Raw genomic sequence first — 24,887 nt, 5'->3', positions numbered from 1 at the left:
AATCATTACTGATATTAAGTCAATTAACATTACATTATGTGACGAATAACAGGAGAGTAACACACATTTCCTCTTAATGCATCTGTAAGTATGCCCACACATATTCTTAATGGAATAGGGAAGAATTATCAATGGCAATTACAATCCTTGTTTCTGTAACTGGTCACATGGCCATAGTTGGTATTTATGACTACCTCCTTCTACTACCTATTTTGTATTTCCTCTACCTTCAACATGCACCTCAGCAGGTCTTGGCTCTTTACCTGGAGTGGAGACTCACACCTTCATTCCTGAAGGGTTTGAGACATTTGTTGTCTTGCCAGGATTGGGTTGTCGTAGTTTCCCATTGGCCTTAATAACAGAACGGGTTAATACCAAGAGACTCCCTAAGGGATCACCTGCACTCCAGGAATATCCTTTCTTACCTCCATCACCCTTGGTAATCTGGATCAACGATCCCTGCCATCACTATAACTCCTTTATTAGCATCTTGACTCAGAGGCATGAAGAGCCCAAAGTGACCAGGGGGAAGCCTTAACTTCCAGTTTAATAAAATTATTGTTATCTCCAGTCAGAAGCATTCCTCCTTCTGGGATTAAGATTTCTAGGCCTGCAGAACATAAAATTGTAGAAACAGAAGAAAAACTGTCCTAGTGGGTTACTAGGGGTAACGGTGAGTGGTACCATTCCTGTCTTCACCCTTTGGTTCCTAGAACCATGAATTCTAGCAATAGGACCATATGGTGGATGCTGATTCAGAGTACAAACATCCTTCTGAAGAACCTTGCCCAAACCCTGGAATGTCTTGCCACCTAGCTGGTACTGTAACTGCATCTTCAAGAGTCCATTCTAACATTCTATGAAACCAGCTGCTTCAGGATAATGGGGAACATGGTAAGACCACTGAATCCCCTGAACATGAGACTATTGCCTCACTTCTTTGGCTGTGAAGTGAATTCCTTGGTCTGACGCAATGCTGTGCAGAACACTATGATGGTGGATAAGGCATTCTGTAAGTCCACAGTTGATTTTTGGCTGAAGCACTGTGTGCAGGGAAAGTAAATCCATACCAGAATAAGTGTCTATTCTAGTAAGCATAAACTGCTGCTCCTTCCATTGATGTAAGTCATCCAATATAATCAAACTGCCACTGGGTTGCTGGCTGATCTCCCCAGAGAATGATGCCATATTGGGGGCTTAATGTTGATCTCTGCTGCTGGCAAATTGGAGACTCAGCAGTGGCTATAGTCAGGTCAGCCTTGGTGAGTGAAAGTCCATGCTGCTGAACCCATGCATAATCTTCATCCTTGCCACCAAGACCTTTTTACTTTTACACGAACCTGTTGGGCAATGACAGAGATGGATGGGGAAGAGGTTGACTTCTATCCACAGATGGGGTTATTCTATCTACCTGATTATTAATATCCTCCTCTGCTAAAGTCACCATGTGGTGGGCGTTTACATGAAACACAAATATCTTTACATCCTTTGTCCATTTGGAGATGTCTATCTACATGCATCTTCCCCAAATATTCTTGTTGCCAATTCTCCAATTATGTTTTTTTTCCAGTTCCCTCACCAGCTAGCCAAACTGTTGGCTATGGACCATGAATTCGTGTACAGTTGCACATCTGGCCATTTTTCCTTCTAGGCAAAATGCACAACCTAATGTATTGCCCCAAATTCTTCCCATTGTGAAGATTTTCCTTCACCACTCTCCTTCAGGGTTGTTCTAGAAAGGGCCAGCAGTGCTTCAGCTGTTCACTTCTGGGTGGTACCTGCATATTGTGCAGAACCATCCCTGAACCAGGCCTAGTCTTCTCCTTCTCTGTTAATTGATCATAAGGTACACCCCTTGAAGCCATAGGTTCATGCTGAGGAGCAGAAAGTACTGCAGCAGGAGTAGGAACCATGGGCAATTGGACCACTTCTTCATGCAACCTACTTGTACCTTCAGGTCCATGCTTGATCACATATGTACCACTTCCACTCGATAATGTTGCTGCACAAGTCCAGGTTTATGGCTTGGTGGGAAGATAACACCCAGTTTATAATAAGCAGCTCCAGTCACACAGTAACCTGGAGGCCCTTGGTTAAGCATTCAATTTTCACTAAGGCCCAATAGCAGACCAAGATGCGTTTCTTAAAGGAAGAGCAGTTGACCCAGGGCCTTGCACCAAAATCCCACTTGCCTTCTCTGATTCACCAATCAGGGCCTGCCCAAGGCTCTGGACAGTTTCTATATCTGCCATTGACACTTCAAAAACCATTAGGTCTGCTGGGTTAGATGGCTCAAGTGGCAGAGCAGCCTGCCCAGCAGCCTGCATCTGTTGCAGAGCCTTCTCCTCTTTTGACTCCACTCAAAACAAGAAGCTTTTCTAGTCATTTGGTATATGGGCTCAAGTAACACAACCAGGTGAGGAATGTGCTGCCTCTAAAATCCAAGTAGGCCCACCAGGTGTTGTACTTCTTTCTGAAGTGAAGAGGCCAGATGCAACACCTTATTCTTCACCTTTGAAGGAATACCTCAGCAGGTTCCACACCACTGGATTCCTAGAAATTTTATTGAAGTCCCTTGAATTTTAGTGGTATTTATTTCCCATCCTCTGATATGCAAATGCTCCACTAGCAAGTTCAAAGTGGTTGCTACCTCCTGCTCAGTTGGTCCAATACACATAATGTCATGGATATAATAGATCAGTGTGGAAGAGAAATGCAATCAAAGTCTTTGCAAACTCAGCTGTGACACAGTGCTGAACAGTTGACATACCCCCGAGACAGTTGACATACCCCTGAGGAAGAACAGTAAAGGTATATTTCTGGCCTTGCCAGTTAAAGGTAAATTGTTTCTGGTGGTCCTTATGCACTGGGATGGAGGAAAAAACATTTTCCAAATCAATAGCCATATACTACGTACAAGGAGATGTATTAATCTACTCAAGCAAATAAACCATATCTGGTACATCAGCTACAATTGGAGTTACCAGCTGATTAAGCTTATAATAATCAACTGTCATTCTCCAAGACCCATCTCTCTTCTCCAAAGGCCAAAAGGGAGTTAAATTGTGATGTGGGAATCACTACCCCTGCATCCTTCAAGTCCTTGATGGTGGCACTAATCTCTGCAATCCTTCCGTGAATGCAGTACTGCTTTTGATTCACTATTTTCCCAGGTATAGGCAATGCCAGAGGCTTCCATTTAGCTTTTCTCACCATAATAGCCTTCACTCCACAGGTTAGAGAACCAAGTTTTGCCAAGTACTAAGTATATCCCAATTATACATTCTGGGACTGGGGAAATAACCACTGAGTGAGTTCAGGGGCCTGCGGGACCCACTGTGAGTTGGAACTTAGCCCATACCCTATTGATCACCTGACCTCCATAAGTCAGTAATTTTACTGAAGGGCCTCAGTGATAGTTTGGGTCTCCTGGAATAAATGTCCATTCAGAGCCTATGTCTAATGGTTCCTGAATGGTCTATTCATTATTTCCTTTTCCCCAATGAACAGTTACCCTGGTAAAAGATCCTAGGTCCTTTGGGGGAAGAATGGGAGAAAGATTAACAGTAAAGAGTTTTAATAGTATCTCAGGGTCCTTCTTCAAGAGGACCTGGCCTCTCCTCATGCAATGGGTTCCATATCTGTAAATTGATTCAAATCTGGAAAGTGGTTGAGGGCCCATGATTCTCTGGCATTATGATCTGGGGCAGACTTTTGTACATTTGCCGTGGAATTTTTATACTTATATATGTCAAGTAATTTTTATACTTATATATGTCAAGTAATTTGGTGGGTTTCCCATCTATTTGGCTTCTAGAAAAAAACATGATTAATTAGTCAATGCCAGAGATCAACACAAGTCAGAACATTGTGTCCATTTCTTCCCCTTTACTGTTCATTATAGTAACTATGACCACTCAGTCTTTGGTAATTGAGAGCTATCATTTGGTCTCTTCTGCCCTGAGATTTAATCATCCTCATCACATTTAAGTCTTCCAATTGATTGACCGTTGCTCTCACAGTAAGATCTGGCATACAAAGAAAAACAATAGAGCTCTTCAAGGATGCAGGTACTCCCCTCAGATTTGTTTCTTAATTTTGGTGAAGTGCACACCTTCTGGACCCTGCAAATATGAAGGAGAAGGTCGTTTATAACAGATCCACTCCAGCATTCCAGTCTCTCTGAGCCTCTGAATTTCCCCATTAATAGTAAACCAAGGGATGTCAGGCATTTTCAGTTCATTTATAGTAGGCCATCTTTGGACCCATACTTCAGTCAACCAGCCAAACAAACTATTAATATCTTTTTTTTTAACACTGTGAGCTATTACATTAAATCTAGAATCTATGCTTAATGGGCCAATATCAATAAATTCAATCTGATCTGTTTCTTTCACCATTATCCTACACCCTTAAAATTTATTTCCACAAGTGTTCCCCAGACCTCTATTTGTATGAATTAGAAAACTCAACAAATTCCTTTGGAGTCTAACATACCTACTTATGGGTCACACTCTGTACCTCACCTCTAGGGGCCTGCTTATATTTGGATATAATTATAGGCCTGGAGGCAAAAGTGAGTGGTGAGGGTGGGTCTTGAGGAGTATCAACATTTTTATTATGAGCAACTGAATCACAGAAGGTTTTTACTGTTTCCATAAGCAAAAAAGGATTAGTTTCATCCAGGGAGGGTGGGGAGCCAATGCCACAGACACTGGGGAAAGGGATGCCTCAGTCACAGCTAAGGACAGGGACTCAACTTCTGCAAAATAAACTTATCAGAATATGGGAGTTCAATGGGAGTTCAATGATCCCAGCCTCTTCAGGTTCCTCCCATACATCACCATCCCAACTTGCAGAATCCCATTTTTTTTTCCAAGCAGAGCCCTCACTTTAACCACAGATACCTTCCTAGGTTGAATTAAACTTTCTTCTTAATTCAGCAAATTGCAGGATAAGGGTTTGTGTTTGGTTTTTAGCAACCTCAGCCCTATGACTCCAAGAGAGAAGAATCTCCTTCAGAGCACACTTATCAGCTTTCAGATCACTTATGTACATCTGTAGCTGAGAAGCAGAATTTTTGTGCTCATCATTCTCCTTTGTTACTTTGTGCAGTGAAGCAACAAGCAACTAACTGACATCATCATATTTATTAGTTTTCCAGAACTGTTCAAAGTTATCGTGTATAAAGGCATTAAAGATCTTGCTTTTTACAAGTGGGGAATTGGGGCATCAAATGCATTTATTTTATGAATCTCTTTAAACAGTTCACACTATGAATTATCAACACTCTTCATAGTGTTAGTAGGAGAGACTTTAGGTCTAATCAGTTTAGACTGCCAACTCCAGAACCCACAAAACCAACTAAGGAAATTCATCCTTACATTTTGTTTCTCCAGAGCCACTCCTGGTACCAATTTCTGTATTAGTCAAGGTTCTCTAGAGGAACAGAATCAACAGAAAGTATAATTAAAAAAAGGGGACTTATTAAGTTGACATATGAAACCAGTAGCTGGATAGTTCACAATGGCTGTCTGTAAGCTGGAGAGTTGGAAGAACCAACATCTGCCCATTCCAAGAGGCTAAAGCCTCAGAACAAGAGGGATCAATGGTTGATCTGAGACTGAATGTTTCTGGAAATTCCCTGGACAATCACTAGAGAGTCCACATTGGAAGAGCAAAGAAGTGAGAACCTGTTCAAGAAGAATCAAGCTTGCATCTGCTGCTGCATCTTTGTTCTTCTAACTTTTTTTCCATTGAAGCCATCATCCTATTTGATAGTGCTGCCCATGCTTAGGGAGGGTCTCCATTTCAGTTGGCTAACCCACATGACAATCATCCCTAGGCACACCCTCATTGACAAACCCAGAAGCCTCTTAATCATTGGCATCTCTTAAACCAATCAAGTTGACAATTCAAATTAAGCATTATAATAGGTACAATTAGAATGCTGGTAAAATGGGTGGTAAAGGCCACTTTGACAGGTCTCAGATGGAAGTGAAGAAAAAGTTACTGGGAACTGCAGTAAATTTCATGATTGTTAAATGGTTGAAAGAATCTGGCAGAGTTGTGCTCATGGACTTTGGGAAGGCAGGTACCAGTGATGCATAAAAATGTCTTATTGAAGAAATATCCATGCAGGAAAGTATTCAAGGTACTGAATGACTCACTTTTACTGCTTTCAGAAGATGAGTAAAAAGAAAAATATTTTAAACTTGATATTTATAATTAAGTGGGAAGCACAGTAGAATGATTTGGAAAACTCTCAGCATGGTCTTCCAGGGAATAAAAAAGCATGTTTCAGAGAAAATTCAAAGATTGTGCCCAAGCAACCATTTGGTAAAGAGGCCATATACACAGAAGGAAGCCAGATGCTGTTTATCAAGACAATTGGAGAATGACTCAAAAGGCATTTCAGAGATGTAGGAATAAGGCAAACTAAGACCTAGAAATCCAGGTTTGCAGAAGGCATTTCTGTGAACTTGGCTTCTGCTGCTCAGGCTGTCTCAGGACTTTGCTCACCACATTCCAGCCTACCGTTTCTTGGCTGCCCCAGCTATGAAGATTGTGCTGTCACACAACAGCATAAACTGTAAGCCTAGATGATGCCAACTTGGTGTTGGCTCTGTAAGTACACAGATTGTGTAGGTAATGGGGACATGATGGGCTTTATCTAGATTTCAAGTGATGTATCTAATAGCCTGGACACCTGGGAAAATACTTATCACACAAGGAGAGCCACCACAAAGAGCCCCCACTGGGATAACCAATGTGCAGTGGAGCCAGAAGAGTAAAGTCACTGGTAGAGTTCCCACTAGATAAATTCTCAGTGGAACCTTGGGGTGGCATAGCACTTGAGACCTCAGAACTGTGAGTTAACCTGTATTTAACTCCAGCCTGGGTCAGTGGCAGCCATGAGACCAACTTGTGGGAGCTGCTAGGAGGGCAGAACCCAGTAAAGCTAACATTCTGGGACTGCCCATGACCTTGGGTGCCCAGTCTTCCCACACTGTTGTGCCTAGAATATGGGACATAGAGTCAAAAAAGACTGCCCTACCTCTTTACGACTTAATGTTGTTTTTACTGTGGGGTTTAGAACTCATTTGGGAGGAGTTGCCTCCTTTTTCCTTTTGTAATAAGAATGCCTATCTCATAGCCATTCCACTGCTGCACTTCAGAAGCATGAGACTTGTACATTCCATGGACTTGGCTAGAGAGGAATTTGCTTTGGGATGAACCTTGCCTCAATTCTCACCAATATCTGATTCTGATGAGACTCCAGACTTTGAATTTTTTAGTTGGGACTAGAATGAATCAAGACCAAATGTCTAAATTTTGAATACAATGAATACATTTAGTGTATAAGAAGTACACCAGATGAATTTCATGGTAGTTTTTTTTTCTATTTCTATGAGGAATGTCATTAGAATTTTGATCACAATTGCATTAAATCTGTATAGTGCTTTTTGGAAGTATGGTCACTTTGATGATATTAATTCTGTCTATCCAAGAGCAAGGTAGATTTTTCCATCTTCTAAGGTCTTCTTTGATTTCTTTATTTAGGGTTCTGTAATTTTCATTATATAGATCTCTCACCTCTTTCTTCTGCTATAGTGAAGCAGGTGTTATCATTATACCAAACCTTAAACTATACTACAGAGCAATAGTAACAAAAACAGCATGGTATTGGCACCAAAACAGATTGGTAGACCAATGGTACACAATGGATGACACAGAGACTACCCACAAAACTACAATTATCTTACATTAGACAAAGGCACCAAAAACATGCATTGGAGAAAAGATAACCTCTTCAACAAATGGTGCTGGGAAAAATAGAAATTCATATGCAACAAAATGAAATTAAACCCCTATCTCTTACCATGCACAAAACTTAACTCAAATCCCTCAAAGGGGATTACAGAACTAGGAATTAAACCAGAGACTCTGCATCTAATAGAAGAAAAAGTAGGCCCTAATCTCCATCATGTGAGATTAGGCCCCAATTTCCTTAATAAGACTACTGTGGCACAAGAATTAAAATCAAGAATCAATAAATGGGATGGATTCAAACTAAAAAGTTTCTTCTCAGCAAAAGAAACAATCTGTGAGGTTAATAGAGCGCCTACATCTTGGGAGCAAATCTTTACTCCTCCTACATCGGATAGAGCACTAATCTATAGGTTATATAAAGAATTCAAAAATCTAAGCACCAACAAAACAAATAACCAAATCAATAAATGAGCCAAGGACCTGAACAGATACTTCTCAGAAGATGGTATACAACCAATTAACAAATACATGAAAAAATGTTCATCATCACTACCAATTAGAGAAAAGCAAATTAAACCCACTCTAAGATATCATCTCACTCCAGTCAGAATAGCAGCTAGTATGAAGACAAACAACAATAAGTGTTGGCAAGGACATCGGGGAAAGGTATATTCATACACTGATGGTGGGACTGCACATTGTTGCAGCCAAGATGGAAAACAGTATGGAGATTTCTTGGAAAATTGAGAATGAAACCACCATTGGACCAAGCTATCCCTCTCCTTGGTCTATACCCAAAGGACTTAAAAACAGCATACTACAGGGACACAGCCACATCAATATATATAGCAGCACAATTCACAAAAGCTAAACTGTGGAACCAACCTAGATTCCCTTCAATAGATAAATAGATAAAAAAATGTGGCATATATACCCAATGGAATATTATTTAGCAATAAAATCATGGCAGTTGCATTAATCCATTCATGAGGGAAAATCCCCTTGAGCTAATCATTCCTACCTCTCAATATTGATGGAGTTAGAGAAGATAATGTTAAGTGAAGTTAGCCAATCCCAAAAAATGAAGTGCTGAATGTTTTCTCTGATATAAGGAGGCTGATTCATAGTGGGATAAGGAGTGGAAGCATGGGAGGAATAGACAAACTCTAGATAGGGAAGAGGAGTTGGAGGGAAAGGGAGGAGGCATAGGATAATTAATGATGGTGGAATGTGATGATCATTACTATCCAAAGTACATGTATGAAGACACGATTTGGTGTGAATATACTATGTATACAACCAGATATATGAAAAATGTGTTCTAAATATGTAATAAGAATTGTAATGCATTTTGCTGGCATGTATATAAAATTACATTTAAAAAAAAGAAGTACACCAATTTGCAGAGTCAGGAGAGGAATACTGTGGTTTGAACGTGTCCTACCCAAAGTTCATGTGTTAGTAAATCCCCAGTGCAACAATATTGAGAGGTAGGAATGATTAACTCAAGAGGATTTTCCCTCATGAATGGATTAATGACAAATATCATAATAGTTGTCCAATGACTCCAGAGTAAAAGAATGAATTTTGGTCTTCCTTTCTCTTCTCTGTATGTCCTTTTTCCTTTCTGTCTTCCAAAAAAAGGCCTTCGGTATATACTGGTCCCTCCATCTGGGAAACTATAAGAAATAAATCTCAGTTCTTCATAAACTACCCAGTCTTGTGTATTCTATTATAGTAGCACAAAACAAACTATGACATATGTGGAATTTTAATAGTTATGCTAATACAAAAGAGTAGAATGGTGTTTACCAGGTATTTTGATGAGAGGAAGGAGGAAGGAAGACTGGAGAGCTGTTGATAAAAAGTAGAAATTTCATGAATTTTCAAAATTTAAATGTTTTGGAGATCTATTACATAGCATAATGAACAATATATTATATATTTAAAATTACATGAAGTTAAAAAAATGTTCTCACCTACCAAAAAACAAAACAAAAAACCCAAAAAAACAAAACACTAAGTTGTGAGGTGATGGATATATCAATTACCTTCATTTAGTCATTCCTCAATACTACATATTTCAAACCCACTAGAACATAGCATAAGCATATATGTAATTTTCATTGTCAATTAAAATAATCAACAAATTTAAAAGTATTATCTCGCCCATATCCTGCAAGGGCAATGGAATTTGGGTTTCCTCCAGATGATGCAGGCTGGTTGCAAAATAAAGCAAAGCAAAGACAAGACAGTGAGGAAACCACACTACACAGGAAATAATTTTGAAAAGTGAGGGTGGGACTGTTGTATGACATCAGAGGTCCAGCTTCCAGACTGGAAAGAGTGAGCAATCCCGTGTTTGGTTTATTTATACAAGGGAACTTCGAAAGTTTTCTAAAGAATGTTTTTCTCCAAATAATGCAGGAGTTGGGGTGTCCAAACCCAATGGGTTATGCCTAATTCCAGAGCTACATGAGCTGTCCCATGGTAGACTGAGGGCAGAGATCTCATGCCTTGGGGCCTTGGACAGTCTACACACAGGAATGTCAGGATCATTCCTAAGGGGATATCTAAGTCCCTCACGGCTCAGTACTGAGTAAAAGACCACTCAAGTAGCTACACGGGTGGCACACCACAGGATTAAAATAATACAAAATATATTCTCAAAAGAATATAAAATTAAATTAGAAATCAACCACAGGAAAGAAAACCTAGGGATTACAACATTTGTAAATTAAGTAAACATGTCTAAATAACTTATGGCTTAAAACATTCATAATATATATTTATTTATAGAAATATATATAAATATATATGTATACATATATACATATTCATATTATATATATTTATTTATTTAAATATATATAATATATATGTATACATATATATATATACATATTCATAATATATATATATATATATATGTATTTCATATATATATATATTCATAAAAAATATATATATATTTTGTCCTTAACTATAAAACTAGGATGCTGTACAAAAAAAAATAATTAGAAATATTCTAACTAAATCCTGAGCAAATTGTAAGATGTATTTAAGGAAATAAAATTGTCATTACTAGTACTATTTATTTTCTGTTTTTTTTTTGTGTGTGTGTGTATGTGTGTGTGTGCGTGTGTGAGAAAGAGTGAGAGGGAGAGAGAAAGACATTTTTCACTTAAACACCACCTACTTAAAGCTGTATGGTTTCAGGATGTGTGTGAAGTTTATAAACTAGTATATCACTTAAGACTACTTTTAGAAAACTTTAGATGATACCTTTCACAAGAACTAGCAAGATAAATTTTTAAATTAAGAAAAATATGAAATTAAAAATGTGTTTTAGACCATTTTGCCATTCTGTTTTCTAATTTTGAAAAACAACAGCAGTACTTTTCTTTGTGTTATCAGTAAAGACATTAAATAAATTTATATTAACCAACAATAAGATTTTTACAACATTCATTCTGAAGTTAACACACTGGATATTAGGAACATCTTTAAAAAATATAATATCTGTGCGTTTTTCTTCTGCATCGATGAAAAGTGCTACAAAAATCTCTTACAAATAGATTTTGCTAACCCCAGCCCTTTTTAGCATTTCCTCAGACTAATAGAAAGATCATGACATATTAACAGCAGTAATGAAAGATGACACTGAAAAATCTTTTAAATATTAGTTAGTACCATTTAAAATTCATATCTAGAGGAGAAGAGTAGGATTTCTGTTGGTTCTCCTTTTCATAAATCTACTATGTAAATGTGGTAGTATAACATTTTTATGGAAGACAAGTGTGCAATCTTATTTTAAATGCGTTCTCCTTAAAATAAATAAGGACACATGCTGAGAGTATGCAATTTCATCCATCATAATGCTCTTAAACTGCTTAAGAAGTAACTGTAGTACGAAATGTATGCTATGCTTTTGGCATTCGACTAAGTGATTCCTGACACAAAATATTCAGCTTTTCAATTAAACATACAACAGTTTTACAATAAAGTAAAGAGTACTTTGTAACTCTTATTACAATTACTTTGTTTAGGAAGTTGAGATTATTTTAAGTGGTGCATATTTTTATTTCTGAAAGCAATTTTATTTCTGAATATAATTCTCCTGAGGGAAAAATAACAGTCAACTATGGGTTATTGATTAGTGTATTGACATTTGGATTTTTGTTTATATTAGAAGTAAGTCAATGTGAACATGTAATATAAGAACATTTGAAAAAGTCAAGTGGTTCCATACATCTTAAAGAGTAGTTAATATTATTAATAATCAAATGATAACTTTTAATAATTTAAAGTATGAACTAGGGAATACAAGATTAGGCTATGCCTGTCTTCTAGTTCAGTCAAGCAGGTCTCTTATTTATTCAAATATATGTATATGTACATATAGATAGAATATATCCTATAAAGGTGTAAAACCAGTTAAGAAGTAAACTCTATGAGGCCATGGAGTTGTTTTTTAATCTTTGCTTGCTGATGTAACTCCTACTCTATTGGCATTTCCTGCCCTTCTTCCCTCCTTGAACAGTCAGTATTTACCAAGTGCTAAGAACTGATCTTACAAGAGCATATAAGTATGAATAAAATGCATATCCTGTATTAAGAGCTTAAAGGAAATAATCAGATAAATTTGGTATGTAGCAGATGTTATTTGTATCAGATTCACTGGGAATGTAAATGATAAGTTTTAAATGTGTGGACCAAAGGAGGAATACCACAAGGCAGTGTAGAGGAGCTAACTTGAGTAATTTTCAGGTTTTCCTTAATTAAGTACACAAAATATAATTTGAATCTCTGTAAAAATATTTTTAGTGTTTACCGCAGATGTGTTAGTTCATAAACAAAATAAATTTTCTACCCATGACATACACTTTAATTTGCCTAAAATGAACACCATCAGTCAATTAGGTATCAGACAGGTAAAATAATTTGCAAGTAGAAAGCATATCACACAAAAAGTAGGAATAGAATTAATGTTTGAAAAATCTGTTCAATTTCATGAAAGAAAACGTTCTTAGTAATAGAATGTTTATTTTACTATTTATTGATTTAAGGTACCAGGGATTGAACCCAAGGGCACTTTACCACTGAGCCACATTCCAGACCATTTTATTTTTTATTTTGAGACAGGGTATTGCTAAGGTACTTTGAACTTGCAATCCTCCTGTCTCTACCGCTAGAGTCTCTGGGATTGTAGGCATGTGCCACCATGCCTGACAAGAATGTTTATTTTACATTACTTATTATAACATATATTTATATATGTTATAAGTGCCTAGTATAAGAGAGACAAGCATATTTTTGGAAAAATAGCTTGAATCAATGAACATCTGAGCTTTGTATAGAATACCTTTTAAAATACAGATATTCTAACTTAGGAGTGATACTTCCTAAATGTATTGTGGTTTGAAACAATCATCTTCTTTTCCAGTGGGTTTAAAAAAAAAGTACACAGAGGTTCAGCTTTATGCACAAGAACAATTCTGATGCCTAGGTAGTTGATTTGCTGAAGGAACAAAATAATTTGGAAGATAAGCATCATGTTCTCATGTAATTTCCCTTACATCAGTCTCAGGTAGCACACTTACCCACTCATAGTCCTTATACCAAGTGTCATCTTGGACTGGAGTATCAATGAATTTGAACATTACTACTTCAAATCCTTTTCTGAACCAGTGTTTGAAAGTTCCTTCAGGCTTCTTCAATTGTATAGCCTGATACAATAATTTATTGTTTTTCAAGGATAAGGAAAATTTTGTACTATAAACCTTACCCTCAATGAAAAGAATCTTTTATATTACAGCATGTCAATATCTTTAAATATACATATGTGGATTCTTACAGCATATGAAATTCACAAAAAGTACAAGAATTAGGCCACATGGTAAAACCTCTTTAATTTATTGCTTTTTAAATATATAATCATTGGCAATATAGTGCACATGCTTAAAGTGTATGATTTGATAAGTTCTGACTTAAATATACACCAGGGAGAGAGGATCACATCAACATAATTAGCATGTCAATCACCCCCCCCCAATTTCCCTTGTGTCCTTTGAAGTTTCTTTGTCCCTCTTCTCCAGGAAACACTGATGGGCTTTTTGTCATTATAGTTTTATTACAAAGTTCATTTAAAAGGAGTTAGTGACTGCGCAGGAAAACATACAGAATATACATAGTAGATTAAAATACTAAATGATATTCTAATTTCATAATAGTTTTAACTTCACTGTATTTACAACTGGAAAACATTGGTATAAGAATGTGTGGTCATCTCCCTAAAGCCTGAAAGATTCTTATTAAGGACCACAGTTCTATGAAAGATGATGACCCAGTGAAGTGAGGTTAGGAAAGTGGAGACTGCAGCACTCCAGGAAATAGTTTAAATCCCTGCATGTCAATTTATTCCCAGCCTGTTTTGCCTCAAACCTCTGACACTCTTCCACATTGACTTATAGTTGATGGTTTTGCTTCGTAATTCAGTTAAGGTGGACAGATTTATAAAAATTCCATTTTCTTCATTATCCATATGTCAATCCAATGAAGCTCTATTTTCAGTTTTGCCTTCACTGCTGTGTTAATGGATGAAGTAAACTTGGCTCAATCAAAAGCCAAACCTTCCAACATTACTTTTGGATCTATGTTTCCTCACATTTTCAAGGACATTCTTAGAATTAAAGCCTCCTATCCTTTTATGGTAGTGGTATTTGATCCTCCCCAACAACCTTGCTCTCCATCCAGATAACTTCCAATGCATCTCAACAGTATCTTCAGGTTCTGATTTTTGCTTACTTTAAAAATTCCTTCCTTAGCTGCTCTTAGGTACCATATATTTTTAAATAAATCTCTGCAGTTTGAAAGGCAACCATGATTTAATATATATATTTCATATATTTTATATATGTGTGTGTGTGTATCAGCATTATTTTAACTATCACTGTAGCCTATAATTTTTATTTTTTAAAATACTTTGAGAAAGCAAAATAAAAACCTTAATATATTTGTTCAGGAAGGAATCACCATACTCTGTGAAACATAGTGGAAATCTGTGGTCTTGGCTACTCAGATCTAGAAATGTGTAACACGTGATTTGTGTGTGGCCTACAGCTTGTGGTGTCATTCCGGCCAGATCTGTAGTACTCATTGTGTTTCACGCCTGCAGGCATGGGTGTCAACTATGGTCATGTCTATCTCTAAAATACATAAGCAGAAAAAGAGCAACACAGCAGTAAGGTGATGAGCATCTTTTGAGCTGCAAGGAAATAGATGCCTTTATGGTTTATTCAGGAAGCTTAATTGATAGAAAAGGACCATAGCTGAATACATCTCTCTGTTGCTATTCATTTTCATTCTGAGTTAGCATGGCCAGTGGGAAATGATTGGTGTCAAAGCAATCTCAAGTGACTCACCATTCCTGTTATCTCTCTCCTTCTGGGAAGTCAATGTACTAATCAGCCCTTGTTCACAAACTGATCTGTGAGAGATAATTGGCAGGTTGGAAAGTGTGGTGTCTGTAGCAGAAATAACAATCTCCCCTTTGTGTGTTATCTTTCTCAGGGCAACCACTGACATCATCCAACTTCCTTTCACAAGATACCCGTTATGCAAATACAAGGACAAAGGCTATTATCTGATGATTTGATAAAGGAACAGGTACAAAGATAGAAACAACCTCAAGGTTACCCTAAAGATGAACATGTGGAATGCTTCTTGATTCCACTGTTTTGTGCCTTCTATGTATAGCTGCTAGAGAGATCTTATCAAATCCTAAATTTAATTACATCACTTCTTTAAATGACTTTCCACTTGAACCTTAAACACTTTTTCATGGACTAGAAGGCATTATGAAAACTGGCCTCCACATACCTCTCCATACTTAATACTTCTCATTCATTACCCTCTGGGATTAATGATTTTCAGATTTTCCACAATTCTGACACACACAGAACAAAGGTAATATTTTCATGGTACACAAGGGACAATTAGAGACTATTTATGGCTAGTGAATTCTGGCCCATAAGTGTGGGTCATGTATACCATGCCCAGGTTTGAAGACTAGAGAGTATGATATTGCTATACATTTACAGCCATTTGTATCATGATATTGTGATCTGGCCCCTTGAGAAGCTCTGCCCTAGTTACATTGTCCTTTCTGTTCCCCAAATATTCTGGGTTCTTTTCTCTCCTTGGTGAAGTATGTTTACTTGTTTTCCTTAAGCCCTGTACACTTACTTTCTGGATCCTTGTATACTTCTGTATTAATTCAAGTCTCAGGTAAAATATCAGCTTGACAGAGACTTGTGTCTCAGTATGAAAGAACCCCTCAGTCATCCTGCACCACATCTCCTGCCCTGCCTTTTTTTCTTCCTACTATTTATGGTTGCCTGAGTTTATCCTGTGTGTTTTCTTTCCTCATTTGTCATTTTTTCCCTCTCTCCCATAAAATGTAACTGATGAAAGATGGAACCTAGTTTCTCTTTCTCACAGCTATGATCCCAATATCTATTATATTTTCTGTCAAGTAAAAGGTGCATGCCATTTGTTTAATATATTACAGAAACTCTAGGCTCTCTAGAATTCTTGCTTTAAAATTCTAATCCTAATCTTTTTCTAATATTTTAGAGAAATTACCATAAGGTTAGTGAACAATGCTATAGGTTCTCCACTGAGTCCTAACAGGGATGGATTATTGTATTTCTGCATTGAGATGGGTTATTTACTATGCTGTTGTATCACAGATCATAGAGTTTGCTTGAAAAATACATGGAACAATCCATCTTTCTATGGGAAATAAATGTTCTGACTCTCCAGAACAAATTCACTTTCCTGTTCTGAAGTCTTAAGCACTTCCAGAGGAAGAATTTGTCTCCCAATTTTGTTAGATTACTTGACTCTGATGTGAGTCCCATACTCCTTCCATATTTCTCACATAATTTCAGCTTTAAGAAAACATGAAGAATTTATATCAGTACTGTGGGCTATGATAGGAATAATATTGCAATGGAGTCAAGATTCTTGGGTACTACTTCTGGCTTTGTTCCAATTAGCACATTGGAAGAACAATTTAAATACACTCCATCACCCAGAGGCTCAACTTTAAATGTAGTGAGTAATGTACTAAATAGGAATGTTGTGATGAAGAAATTGAGTGTATAGAAATGAAAATTCTATAGCTACAAAGGGATGAAATGCTATGAAGTGCAAGAAAAGCCTTTCTTACATAAAATAGAACAGTGAGAGAAACTATAGTCTAATTAGATATAGGTAAAGTTCAATTGTATTTTAAATTTTGTCCCACAGCTTCATAAGTGGAGATGTAACTTTTTTTCTAAAATGTTTAGAATAGTAAATTATTTCACTAAATTCTAACAAACTTGTTAAAATAGTTCATGAAACCAACTGAAAAATATCAAATAATATCATTAAGACAGATTTCAAATACAAAGTAGCCTTCTCTTCATCTCCCATCATGACATAGGTTCTAACCTCTTCCCCACCATACTATGCCATTCTTAAAAGACAAGCATAGCTCTTTTACTTTTAACTTCACATTCATTATTAATTAGTATATTGCTATGTCTTGATCATTAATTTTGAAAAAAAATCAATGTCATACTATGACCTAAAAAGTATTTACTACTAGAGTGGACCTATTATTTAGCATTACTCTACATCAATTTCCTTATCTGTATACATTAACTTTAGCCAACCTTTTTATGTAGATGAATTAAGTCAATATATAGATTATTTACAATTATGGAACTTTTGGTTCATCAGAGCGTTTGTTTCATTATTTCAAACTGACTTACACCTCCTTTCTATGGTTTTCATCATTCCAATAGTTCTTCTAACTTATTTTGGTTAAACAAATTATTTCCTTTATTATGCTGAGGGAACTATTCATTCTTCTACTAAGTAGTATACTAAATGCAGTCCCTTTCTCATACAACTTTTAGGCGTTTTTTTTCCTGGAGTTAATTTCTCTTTCCTTTGCCTTTCCTTATTTCTTCTGCCATCCCTGCTTCCTATTTTTTTTTTAATTTTTTCAAGAAAACATGAAATAAATATGCAATAATTTTATTTTGAACTCTATAAAATGATTATGAACTTATCCAATAACATGCTTCCATCTTCCTAATAATTTATCAGATTCTTTTGCTTTCAAGAGAGGATCCATTCTGGATTCCTTTGGCCTGGAGCCTTTTGAGAACTGTTACATACTGTTGTCTTGGGATTTCCAATATTAATGTCATTTTATGAACATTCTTTATCTCATTCTTTTTTCTATATCTTGTCTTCTATTTCTCATTTTCCCTTAGTCATATTGGAGCACACAATCCATGATCTCTGAAGAAAAATGATTGATGTTTAAATTTTTTCCCTTTTGTTTGAAAATGCCATTAGGGCAGAGGTCCTCACTATACTACAGTATCAACATAGGTCCATACAGATATTTCTATAATAGCTACCTTATTTTTATTCTGATTTGTTCCCTAATTCTAGGTAAGTCCAATTTTGTTGTGGTGAAATTTTTACTCTTGTTTTTGAGTAAATGGGAAACTGCAGAGATTTCCTGTTGTATTAAAAAAAAATTCCAGTTTACTCGTTATCTGCTTCATATTTCATAAATAAACTTTTATTTGCTTTATCTCAGCCCATGTTGAGGTGTTCTAAATTGTTTTTTTTTTTTTTAATGTTTGTCACCTGCTTTCCTCTGCCAAACATTTGCTTATAAGAATGGTTGTGACAAGAATATGGATATGTGTATATCTGCATGAGTATCTTAAACCTGTTTTTGAAAAAACACAGTAGTTTCAAAGATTTATATACTCATCCAAGTGACACAGGAAACTGTAAAATTATCCCTGCCTAAGAGCTTTCTTCTAGTTGTATTAGAATTCACTTATTTTTACAAATGAGAATTAAATGGTAAATCTTTGCTGTGCCCTCTATTCAGCTGCCCTTCTTTTATTAATGTATATTAAATGTACAAATTAATGGGATTTGTTGTGATAATTCCATAAATACACAGCATGTATTGATCCTCTCTAGTCACCCTACTTCCAATCTCACTTCCCCCCACCTACTAGGTACACTTCCCAGTCCCTAGAAATCACTCTTCTACTTTCATATTAACTTTTTTTCTTTTTTCTTTTTAAAAAAATACTTTTCACAACATGTGTACCTGTAATACTTGCCTTTCTGTGTCTGCTTTATTGGGCTTAACATTACATCCTCTGGTTCCATTCGTTTTGCTGAAAATGACAGGCTTTCTTTTCCTTTATGGTAAAATATGCCACTGAATAAAGAAGGAAAAGTTTAAATTCGTAGTTTATCCTCATTGAAATAGAGTCTGTGAGGGTAGTGATTGGTTAAGATTAGAATCCCCTGGCTGACTTTTAAAGTCCAAATGCATAGGATCAAACTGAATATTTTGAATCAACAAATATTTCAAATATTTTTTTTTCTATGGCAAGGACAGATATCTATACTTTTTGAAATCTTCCTGTACTCATGCTGCCCAAACATTTTACTGGCCTATTTTATATATTCACTGTTTTTAGTCATTACTATTTCATTAAGGTTTAATAACCATAGCCTGAACTCCTACTCATTGACTATTCTAAAAAGTCACAAATATTTTAGAGCCAAAAATGTTCCTTGCACAAGCTCTGGTTTTATATCATCTTAGCTATGCTATTTTAAAGTTGAGTAATCAAACAATATTAGTTTTTTAGAAGAAATTAGAATCACATTGATATATCATCTACATTTTATACAGATATGAATTGCAGAGTACATCTTCTGATTTCCCAGGGCTAGAGATTTGCATTTGAAATATATGTGGTTGTTCCATCCATAATCAAGAGAATGGTAAGTTGGTTGGTTTGGTTTTTGGATATCCAGTGTCAATGTGATGACTTCTGTTTTTCTACCACTTTTTATTTGGTCATATGACATTCCTAAAGGGAAGACATACTCCGCATATCACATGCTATTTCAGCATATTCTTCTGCACAAATAAACTTGGTTTGGTAACTATGAAAAGTCAATCAACAATAGAAAATAAAAGATCTTTTTCCAGAAAGTAGGATTTAAAACTCATTAAAAGTTCAGGAAAAAAATTGAGTATGAATAGGTTCTCTTAAAGATTATAAACTATTTTTAAATTAAGCATATCTTTTCTAGTTACTTTCACCTTCCCTTCATGAATTTCCAGCACTATGCATTCAGAGACAGTAAGAAGGATATCCTTTTTTACTCAGTTGACTGAAGAGGGGAGCTTCCTGCCTCAGACAACTTCCAATTCCTTACTAAGTATCAGACAAATGAAAGAGCAGCTATACTCTGAAAACCCATTGTAAATGTAGATTTATGAATCTCAAAAAAGTAAGTATCCCTAAAGAGGGAAGACAGCACAGGCCTAAAGGGTACCAAATCTACATTGTTTAGGAGCTACCATGAAGAAGTGCAAGAGGCAAATGATGTTTTGAGAAGCACATTAAAGGAGGAAAGTTAGAAAAGCACAGATTATTAAAAAAAAAAAAAAAACGATAGAAAATTAAAGTAAAAATAATTCCAAATGGCCAGGATCCATGTCTTTTTAGATGTACAGCATCTGATGGTGACTCACTGGGAAGTTGACACAGAATAGATATTGTTTTAAATATTATAGAATCAGCAAATGATTCAAAATATATGTTGATTAACTCTTTTATGGATGAGTTGCTTGGTGTCATTTAGTGATTAGGTGAGGAAAATGGACCAATACCCTTCACCATCAATATCATTCTCTATTTCTTTGTCCCTTTTGAGATATTCTACTCTACTTACCTCATACTGACAAAAGATATAATTTTTTTTTTCAATTTCACAAACCATCAAAGCCATTTAAGAGATAGGTACTTATTGAAAAATCAATTATTTAATGAATGGAAACGAATTTTCTTTTGTTTTAATGAGCTGTGGTTATTGAATGATAAATACTATGATTAGATGATGTCTATTTTTGAACTGATTTTATTTAACAGTATATATTTAGTTATTATGAGATTAATATTCAATACTGTAGCAACTTTCAAAAATTACATTTTGCCTAATATACCTATATTTCAGATGTCATTAATGATATTATTACCTTCTTCATGGAACAGTTTGTGTGTGTCTGTGTATGTGTCTGTGTACTTATCCCATTTACCAGATAAAAGTCATATAATTAAAATTTGTAGTTATTGTAATGATACTAAGTACCATGCACTGTGGGTACTAAAGTTGGACATTTAGATTACAGGTCTTATAAAATGTAATCTATAAATCAAATTTAATACTTAAATTGTGAAGATGAACCAGATTTCATAGGCAAAACTCTATTTTTAGTTATTTAAGATCAGCACCATTCACTTTATTTTCAGATTACAGTATGGATAACTGCTACTGATAACCTTCAGGGTTTGAAAAGACCAACAGTACCAAGAAAATACCCTAGGCAATTTGGGGGATGGGGCAGGGAGCCCTTCAGGCAAATTCTTTTTGTAGAAATAAAAGTTCATGGGACTTATTTATAACTGCTTTGTCAGGATAATTTCTCAGGACTGATCAAATAGAATTCATCCTAAAATCTAGCCCTGTTGAGGAAATATTGGAAGTATTATTAGTAGAATGATAAGCATACTGAATGGATAATTATTTTTAAAAAAATAACCATTTGATTACACTGGAGATTACATGCTATGATTTGAAAATGGTTCGAGTTTGTCCCCAAAGGGTTTGTGTGCTGGAAGCTTGGTTTCCTTTACAGCGTTATCAGGAGGCGATAGGACCTTTAGGAGGTGGGACCTAATGGGAAATAATTAGACCACTGAAAGCATCTCTTTCAGAAAGGATTAATGCTGGTCCAATGGATTCAGTTTCCCTCTGGAATGAGGGCCGATTTCCTGAATCTCTCCAACTTCTCGTCTCACCACCTCATCTCCTCTACACATGTTCCACCAGCGTGATGCTATTGGCTCTGAAGCCCTTACCAGAGCTAAGCAGAAGCTTGTACCTCCAGAACTGTGAGCTAAATTAAACTCTTTCTTCACAATTTACTCAGCCTCAGGCATTTTGTTTTGTCAATGGAAAATGAATACACCATTTAAATACAGAAATTTCAAGTAATTTATTTCAAAAATTATAGAAAATAGACTGTAAACATCTGTGAAATCACATAAAAGTAAATTTAATATTTACATTGCCCTAGTTTTCTTAATGTGTCCATTTTCAGAAATGATTTCTGACACTGAGGTTTGAAATTCTTTTTATTTATTTATTTTTTTGGTGTTCTCATAACATCCCCTTACCATTTTCCCATTTGTTGATTATACAACCTTAAAATGATTTTCTATATAGTTATACTTCATGTGCTTAAATTGTCATCTTACTCTACTGTCACTTAGCTAAAATATGTAATTGCTACCATTTTAAAAGTGGATTTTGATACTTGAAAAATTCTTATTTACTAAATACTGATTTTCAGTATCCATAGTTTATGATCCTGAATGTCTTGTGACTTATGTAAAACCTAGAGTAAGTAATTCATGACAATTCTAGGACCCAACTTGAAAGATAGGTGTGTGTATGTTGTGTGTGTGTGTGTGTGTGTGTGTGTGTGTGAGAGAGAGAGAGAGAGAGACAGAGAGAGAGAGAGAGAGAGAGAGAGAGAGAGAGAGAGAGAATATCAGAAGGAAAAGGAAGACTAAAAGAAGAAAATAGCAAATGATAGTTCTGGTTCTAATAGCTTTATTTAATTGTTAGAGAAAGGTTTTATGTTATACACAATGCCCCTTTCAGGTAGTGTAGAGTATTCTTGGGTTACAATGACTTACTTTGCCTTGGGCCTTCCCAATTCACACCTATGTTCTCAAAATTATTAATAGTATCTATTTTCACACTCGAAATGGTTTCAGTTTATATGAAAAATCAAGTAACTTATTAGGTTCTAATAACTATTAGATTTTAATTTGTGAAAATTGGACATTTTGTAAATGAAGACACTTTGTATTCAACTTATATCCATGTGCTGAGTAGTAATGTCTACATATTAACAAATGAGTATAAATAAATAAGCAACTATTTGCCACTATTTAAAAAAAATATGTTTAGAATAAGTGGTCAGTCCTCTATTGTCATTGTCACTGGCTTTAAATAGATTAATGCTTGAAGATAAAAGAATATTATGTATTTTTTAAAAAATATTTTAATATTTTATTTATGCAATAATCTCAACATAAGGACTATTTTAAAATAATGAATTTACATGTGCCTATCACCTCTTATCAGCAATTGTCAAACAATGGCCAAACTTTTATATTCTTCTTGCCCTGTTATGTTGTTTGCTTTACTGGAACATTTTAAGGAGAATCCTAGGCATAATGTAATTTCATTCATAAATATTTTAATATGCATTTCTATTTCAAATAACTTCTTTATATCCAGTTCAATTAATGAGACAGTAAAATAAAATCTTGCAAAGATTTTGCACAATTTTAATGTGCTAATGTTTCCTCTAAGACATGTTTTTACCCATACACAGAAAATAGTTGTTTGCACAGAAACATTTATTAAAATGTTTCTGCTTTAATCTCTATAAAATAGCTAGAAGGCAAGTACTAGATCAATTTTATTTTATCCTAGGTAGAAAAGAAAGGGAAAGTGTATGTTCTTAAGCTTAAATTCCTGTTCCTAACTGGCCCACATAATACTTTCTAAAGTAAGACTTAAACATTCACATTCATGAAGAACCTTTAGCATGTATTATATCCAATCCTTAACTCACTTTGAGAGGTGACCATTTTTAGTTTCATAAATGGTGAAAACTAAGGCCAGGACTTCCACCTATGGGATGTCAGAATAAAGAGTTCTATGGAACCCTTCCACAGCAACACAGGCAAAGTTGACAAAAACTATTTGTTAAAACAAAACAAGGATTTCAGTTCTTTCAAAATTGTCCTAAGGGAATGCAGCAAAATAAAGAAGCAATTTTTCAAGAAAATCTAATAAAACTCAGTATGGAGAACAAGTGTTTGTGGCAGTCAGCTATGGTCCTCCCCTGCTTGCACAGCTCAGCTTGACAGAGGCTGCTTTCTGGCTTTAGGTGGATGTGGCCAGGAGATTAGAACCTCTTCTCCTCAGCATTCAACTGAGGCTTACTTTATTTCACCAGAAGAAGCAGGATGCTACCACTTCTCATTCCTCTAGGTTGAAGAGAGGACATTCCTGGTCAGTGTATTTGAGAGATCAGGAGCATCCTTCCTCTTCCAGGCACTACCCATAAGACCAAAGCTCTGGCCCAGAAAAGACCAAGTGAGAACAAAGAGACCATGAGAGGCTAATCTAGTTTGCTCATGAGAATGCTGTAGCTTACCGCCCTGTTCTGCAGTTAGAGTATTATCACAGTGTTACTTACAAAACCATTCTACTAGTAGAAGTCCACAAGAAAGAAGCCTCCAACATTCTCCCCCCAAGGAGTTAACTTCACTCTGAAAAAAATCTGGGGAAGATGAAGCTATAAAGCACTCTTGAAAACAATAGCTCTTCTCAAAGAAGAGGAATCAGCTCAACTGGAGGTCAGCTAGTTCTCCAGACAGAACCAGGGAAAGAGCTAAGAGAGACAGGCCAGAATGGAAAAAAAAAAAAAAAAAATCAAAGATTGGCCTAAATAATGGTCTCAGTCCAAATTTAATTGGATCAGACTGCTGAGAAATTTATGCTCCAGGGCATTGTCAAAAACAATAAAGCAATTAGCTGATAATTAGGGGAGCCTGCTATGTAAAGTATAATATCAACTGAAGCAGACAACTTAATAGAGGGATGGTCAAAGAGAACTGTGTTAAAACTACTATCCTTCCAGGGCACTGTGCAAATACCCAAAGCTGAGGCCTCTGATGAGTGTCACCAAAGGCTTCACAGCACTAAGGAAATGTGTTTCAATGACACAGTCCAGTATGTCACTAAGCAAGCATAGCAAGTCATAATAAAAACATGTCCTGGTGAAAGGAGGTCTCCTCCACATATTTCACAGTATATGGCCTAAGTGTTCAGTTTTCAATAATGAAACACTG

General features: G+C 35.8%; 1 pseudogene; it reads right to left on the bottom strand.

The window, feature by feature from the left end:
* Positions 1–561: 561 nt before the first annotated feature.
* On the bottom strand, positions 562–13,436 carry LOC107145720 (annotated as a pseudogene).
* Positions 13,437–24,887: the final 11,451 nt, after the last annotated feature.

This window comes from Marmota marmota, unplaced genomic scaffold, assembly GCF_001458135.2.
Source record: "Marmota marmota marmota unplaced genomic scaffold, marMar, whole genome shotgun sequence".
In the NCBI taxonomy this organism is placed as follows: Eukaryota; Metazoa; Chordata; class Mammalia; order Rodentia; family Sciuridae; genus Marmota; species Marmota marmota.
The sequence above is the reverse complement of the archived record's forward strand: the minus strand, read 5'-3'. Positions and strand labels throughout refer to the sequence as shown.